The sequence below is a fragment of the Marmota marmota genome, unplaced genomic scaffold, assembly GCF_001458135.2.
Source record: "Marmota marmota marmota unplaced genomic scaffold, marMar, whole genome shotgun sequence".
NCBI classification, from domain to species: Eukaryota; Metazoa; Chordata; class Mammalia; order Rodentia; family Sciuridae; genus Marmota; species Marmota marmota.
The window spans coordinates 29,655,847-29,662,686 of record NW_026000174.1 but is presented as its reverse complement, the minus strand read 5'-3'; positions in this window follow the sequence as shown (position 1 = coordinate 29,662,686).

Sequence of the window (6,840 nt, the reverse complement as noted above, 5' to 3'; positions counted from 1 at the left end):
AAAAAAAAAAAAAAACAAGGGCTGGGAGATGTAGCTCAGTCGTAGAGAGTTTGCCTTGCATGTGCAAGGCTGTGGGATCAATCCCCAGCACTGCAAAAATAAATAAATAAATAAATAAATAGCTACAAAACTACAATAATATACTGCCTGACACTTATTACAGTGTTTACTATAAAAAGAAATATATAAGGATATGGAGAAATTGAAACCCTTGTGTACTGTTAGTGGGAATGTAAAATGGTGCAACCACTATGAAAAACAGTACAGCAGTTCCTCAAAAAATTAAAAATAAAATTACCATATCATTCAGCAGTTCTACTTCTGGAGATATAGACAAAACAATTGAAAACAAGGTCTCAAAAATATAGTTATACATCCATATTCATAATAGCGTTATTCATATTTGCCAAAAGGTAGAAACAAACAAATGAGTGAATGAATAAACAAAATGTGGAGAGAGAGAAAAAAAAAGAGAGAGGATGAGTTCTCTATGTGTGTGTGTGTGTGTATGTGTGTGTGTGTGATGTTATTCAGTCTTAGAAAAAGAAAAGGGGGGCTGGGGATGTGGCTCAAGCGGTGGCGCGCTCGCCTGGCATGTGTGCAGCCCGGGTTTGATCCTCAGCACCACATACAAACAAAGATGTTGTGTCCGCCAAAAACTAAAAAATAAATATTAAAATTCTCTCTCTCTCTCTCTTTCTCTCTCTCTTTCTTTAAAAAGAAAAAAAGGATATAAGAACAAATTGAATAAAAGAAGACACAGATAATAAAGAATATAATAAATTTAAAAAAAAAAAGAAAAGGGGGCTGTGGTTGTAGCTCAGTGGTAGGGCACTTGCCTAGCATGTGTGAGGCACTGGGATCAATCCTCAGCACCACATAAAAATAAACAACAACAACAAAAAGTAAAAAGGCTGGGGATGTAGCTCAGTAGTAGAGTACTTGTCTAGTACATGTTAAGGCCCTGGGTTCAATTCCAAATATCATGGGGAAAAATAAATTCTAACGTGCTGCAATATGAATGAAACTTAAGAATATTATGCTAAATGAAATAAGCCAGTCACAAAAAGACAGATACTGTATTATATGATTCCACTTCATGAGGTACCTAGAGTAGTCAAATTAATACAGACAGAAAAGTTATAAAGGTGGTTACCAGGGGCTGGGGGAGAAGGTAGAACTAGGGGTCAGTATTTAAAGAGTATTAAGTTTTAGTTTAGCAAGATGAAAAGAGTTCTGGAGATTTCACAACAATGTAAATATACATAAATATCACTGAACTGAACACCTTAAAACAGTTAAGATGGTGTGCTGGAGAATGTAGCTCAGTGGTAGAACACTCTCCTAACACGCCTGAAGTTTAACATCATTTTGTGTATTTAAGAATGTACATTTCTTTTTCATTAGATGGCACAGTGTAAACCAATTGCATTATGATGTAAGCATTCTAAATAATCATAACATTTTTTCCAGTCAACCTAAAATGGGTTTGAAGAATGTATATCGAAATATGCTCTAGCTTTCAAACCATATTCATTTTCACACCATTTTGTTTGACAATGCTATTTCACTTTTCCTTACTATTCCCACTCTGAGTTCCACCTTTATTTTTTTCCAACCATACTCATATGATTTATAGTCTTATTCATCTCCTTTTCCATATTCCTACTGGGTTGCAGAGGTCAAGAGCTGATGTGTTCATTTCAGTTATATAATCTCATAGGGTGACTAGCTAGGCTGGTTTGCTCAGGGACTGAAGGGGTTCTCAGGACATAAATCTTTGTTTTAAAACTAAGAAAGTCCTCCACAAACCTGGTTTACTATTATGAGTCCAAATGAACTCCCTCTATCCTGAAATGGGTGTTGTTTTTCCTAACTCAGCTTTCTCTTCTCCTATGTGTATTAACTTTGTCCAAGTATGTTGATACATGCATATATGTCTGTGTATATATAAATAATATTTAAACACACCTATAAGAGGCTTAACTGAGCTGCAGAGTGCTAAGCAGCAGGTGTCAGAGCAGCCAATGAAAGCAACAAGTCAAAAGTGAATATACCAGGGATCAATAATATATATAATCAATAATATATATAAAGAATGTACTATCCAAGCCCTTCATCCCTTAGTATAAGGAAGAAGCTAAAATCATAGACTGTACTGACTTATTTTTTTGTGACATTTTTCCCTATGGTATGTTTCATGGAACATCAAACATCAGAGGAATCTGCTCAGACATGTGAGGGTCTGGTTGTCTCACTGCCAAAGGAGCCCTGACTGGGAGAGAGCAAGAAGTAGAAAAGTTTGTTTGTTTGATTGATTGATTGATATTGAGGATTGGAACCCAGGGGAAATTTACCACTAAGATACATCCCCAAGCCCTTTTAATCTTTCATTTTGAGACAGGGTCTCCCTAAGTTGCTTAGAGCCTCACTGAATTGCTAAGGCTAACCTTGAACTTATGATCCTCCAGCCTTCATCTCCCAGGTCGCTGGGATTGTAGGCATGGGCCACATGTATAGTTAGGAGTGGAAAAACAGTGAGTATTGAGACAAATGGAAAAGCACGAACACTGGATTAAAGTGGAATAAAGTGTTTCAAGGTCTCCCCCTCCCCTGGACCCACCAATAAGGATGCTTCCACAGAGGACCCTGAAGAAAACCCCAGTTAAAGACCCTCTGAATGAAGATTCATGGTCTAGAATGCAGATATACTTAAAACCATGGCCAGCCAGGAGTCCTGAGTCCTTGATGACAGCTTCCTCCAGAGGATGCAACGCAGTGGCTGTGCATCAAGTCTGAGGTTCCGCATTCCTCTGGGAGACTGCCAGGTAGATGCTTTGTAATCGCCTACAGTATACTGACAAATCACATACAGGTTTTTGGCCAAGAGCTGGACTACTTATTTATCTAGATATATCAACAACTCAGTAGGAAAATGGTCAGACATTGTGGTCAAATGGTCCACAGAAAAAGAAATGTATATTCTTAAATACACAAAATGATGTTAAACTTCATTCATAATAACAGAAGTGCAAGTGAAATCTGCACTAAGATAACAATTTTTCTTTTAACACTCTGAGATGGAAAAGAAATGGGAAAAGAGACATTCCTTTATACAGCAGGAGGGTGTATATTTCAGTATTGCCTCTACAGAAAGCAATTTGACAACTTCTATCAAAATTAGACTCAGATATTGTATGTGTGTGTGCGTGTGTGTGTGTGTGTTTTGCTAAGGATTGAACCCAGGTGAGTTCTATCACTGAGCTACATCTTCAGCCCTTTTATTTTTAGGCAGTGTCTCATGAAGTTGCACAGACTGACCTTCAACAATTTGTGACCCAGAGTAGCTGGGATTATAGGTGTATGCCACCATGACCAGCAGATTCAGGTATCTTGGCTTAGCAAATACATTCTACGAATTTATTCTACAGATCTGTTCATATATGTATATACTAGAGACTTTATTTATTGCCATTTATTTTTATAATAGTAAAAGATTTGGAAACCACCTTTACAATAAGGAATTTATTAAACAAAATATGGCATATCCATACACAGATACAATGCACTCACTCAGAAGGTATATCATTGGGTTTTCAAAGCAAATATAGAACAGTGTGTATAGCATACTACAGCCTGTGGATAGTAGAAGAAAATAACACCTATGTTTTTGTTTGTAAATAGAGGGATACCTTTGAAACTAATAACATTGGTTTTCAAGGAGAGAATTAGGTTCCTGGTGATAGACTGTCTGGGAAGACACTATTCACAAGGTTTAAACCTTTCTCAACCACCTGTTAGTTGTGTATCCTTAAGCAAATTACTTACCCTTTTGTTTCTTTCCTAACCTAGGAAATGAGTAGAATTACAGCACTGACTTCAGAGAGTTGTAAGAATTAAAGGACACATTGCAGGTCAAATATTCAGATGAGTAGCCAAGCCTCTGGAGCCATTCTGCCAGGACTCAGATATTGGCTCCGCTCCCTTCACAACCATGTGACCTTATGTAATCATTCAACCTCATTTTTCCTCATTTGGAAAATGGGGATATTAATCAGATTAAAGATTAGTTGAGGGCTGGGGATGTGGCTCAAGCGGTAGCGCGCTTGCCTGGCATGCGTGCGGCCCGGGTTCGATCCTCAGCACCACGTACAAACAAAGATGTTGTGTCCGCCGAAAACTAAAAAATAAATATTAAAAAAAAAAAATTCTTTAAAAAAAAAAAAAAAAGATTAGTTGAGGGCTCGGATTGTGGCTCAGTGGTAGAGCGCTTGCCTAGCACATGAAAGGCCCTGAGTTCGATCCTCAGCACCACATAAAAATAAATGAAATAAAGCTATTGTGTCCAACTACAACTAAAAAACGAAAAAGAAAAAAAAAGATTAGTTGATTCACAAAACATGCTTATTAACAGCACTTGGAACATAGTGTTATGTTTGTTAAATACTAGATATTTATTCAACATAAATATTATTTATTACTCTTATAATGTCAATATTCTTGAAAAAAAAAGGGGGGCCCACTTTGTGTCAGGTTACCTCTCCAGAATTATCTTACCTATTTTCACCCATGTTCCTATACTATCTAAATTCAACAGACACCCTGCATCAATTATTTGCTCATATTAATCCTAGAATCTGGAATGCCAATTCCAACCATGATTGATTGAGGAATGCTAACTGTCCTTCAAGGTCCAATTTTAAGGTCTTTTCCTCCCTAAAGGTGAGTGCTGTCTCCTCTTAGTTGCCTTTCTTCCATCTCTGTCTAGTCTCTTTCTACTCTGGCTGATTTCCTCTCCCCCACCAGTAAGCAGGGTAGGCAACAATAAATCTTTGTCAAATGGCTATGACTTCTGGTGTCTTAAATGGGACTCAGTGAAAGTTTACAGTTGTGACCCATTTCAACTTCCTATTTATGCCCTAAAGTCTCAGAGAGGAAAGAACTATTCAGGGACACTAAAGGAAGGTGGAAATACAGTACCTTGAAAATTAGAAGGCATTTTCTTTGACAAAGCAACACACACACACACTTTTTTGTTTTGTTTCTCAGTGTTTGGGTTTTGTTTTGTTTTGTCTTTAATCAGCATAGACCTGGCTCCCCCTGCTGGATGTAAAGCAAAAAAGCTACTTTAGAAATCAATTTATTAATGTAATGGCAGGAAAACAAAATTTGTGTCGTATTGACACCAGGGCACAGGACAGGTAGGTGATTATCAAAGAAAATGAAATGGGTAAATAGCATCACTGGGTTGCTAACAGCCTCCAGGGGAATGGAAGGATCACACTTTCCAATACAATCAATCACCCCCTGAACAGCTCTCTTTTTACCCTTTCGTTCACTTTTTGTGGTATAGGCAGGGTGGGAGGAGGGGGCATAAGAAGAAAGGAAACCTGAATTCTATAAAGGAGCAAGACACCCCACTCCCTCAGGCATTAGCTCTGGACCTTCTCCTCTCCAGAGGAATCTCTCTCTCTCTTTGTCTCTATCTATCCCTATCTCTATCTCTGCCTATCCTTTAAATAAAATTTGTTGGGCTGGGGTTGTAGCTCAGTGGTAGAGCACTTGCCTTGAATGCATGAGGCACTGGGTTTGATCCTCAGCATTACATAAAAATAAACCAATAAAGATATTGTGTCCATCTACAACTAAAAAATTTTCTTTTTAGAAATAAATAAAACTTATTTTCTTGCCTTGGTGTTTGTTGGGTGTTTAATCTTCAACACTGGGGGAACAAGGACCCAATCCTGATTTTCAAGACTGGTTTCAGTATTTAGAGGTTCATCATAGTTCTTATTAGAGATGGCATGGTTTGGCATAGTTGTAGCTATGATAATATAGAATGACTGACTACATACCAATTATAGTTACCTCATGTATTTGGAGGAAGAGGTGTGGCTTTGATATCTAAGTCTAAGACAACATGTCAGAAAGTCCTGAGTATAAATCCAACTCTAAGGACAATTGCAAAAAGTGGAACCTGGCAATTAAGCTTTTTGTTTGTTTTACTATTAATTTTTATTTTAACATCTATGATATGGGCATCAGAATATTATTAGTTTCTCAATACCACTGAATCACTGGAATCATATCAGCACTCAATAGAGGAGTAAATGTCTCTGTATATACAGAAATACTCAGGCTTTGGAGAGCACAGTGTTCCTTCTTTCAAGGATCTGTGGGTCTTAAGGGAATGTGGAAGCTGTGTCTAGTGTTTAGCATGGTGTCTCAGGTACAATAAGCCCTCAACAAATCTCCCTCACTTTTTTCCCTCATTTTTTACTGGTACATTATAGCTGTACATAATGGTGAGATTTGTTGTTATATATTCATACATAAACAAAGTAACGGTAGAATTTGACCAATATAATTATACAATATGTCCCTTTTTCTTCCCTTCCTCCCTTCTCTGATCCCTTTCCTCTACTGATCTCCCTTTGATTTTCAGGAGACCCTCCCCACATCCTCAACAAACACCTTTCTTTTTCTTTGTCTTTTCTAGTATCCACATATGAGAGAAAACATGTGACACTTGACCTTCTGAGTTTGACTTAATTCACTTAACATAATGGTCCATCCATTTTCCTGCAAATGACATAATTTTATTTTTATTTATGGCTAAATAAAATGTTGTTGTGTATACATACCACATTTTCTTTATTCATTCATCTGTTGATGGACACCTAGGTTGGTTCCATAGTTTGGCTATTGTGAATTGTGCTGCTATAAACATAGTTATGCATGTATCACTATAGTATCATGACTGAGATGTGGCATAGCTGGGTCATATGGTGGTTCCATACCCAGTCTTTTGAGGAATCTCCATACAGAGTTCCACAGTAG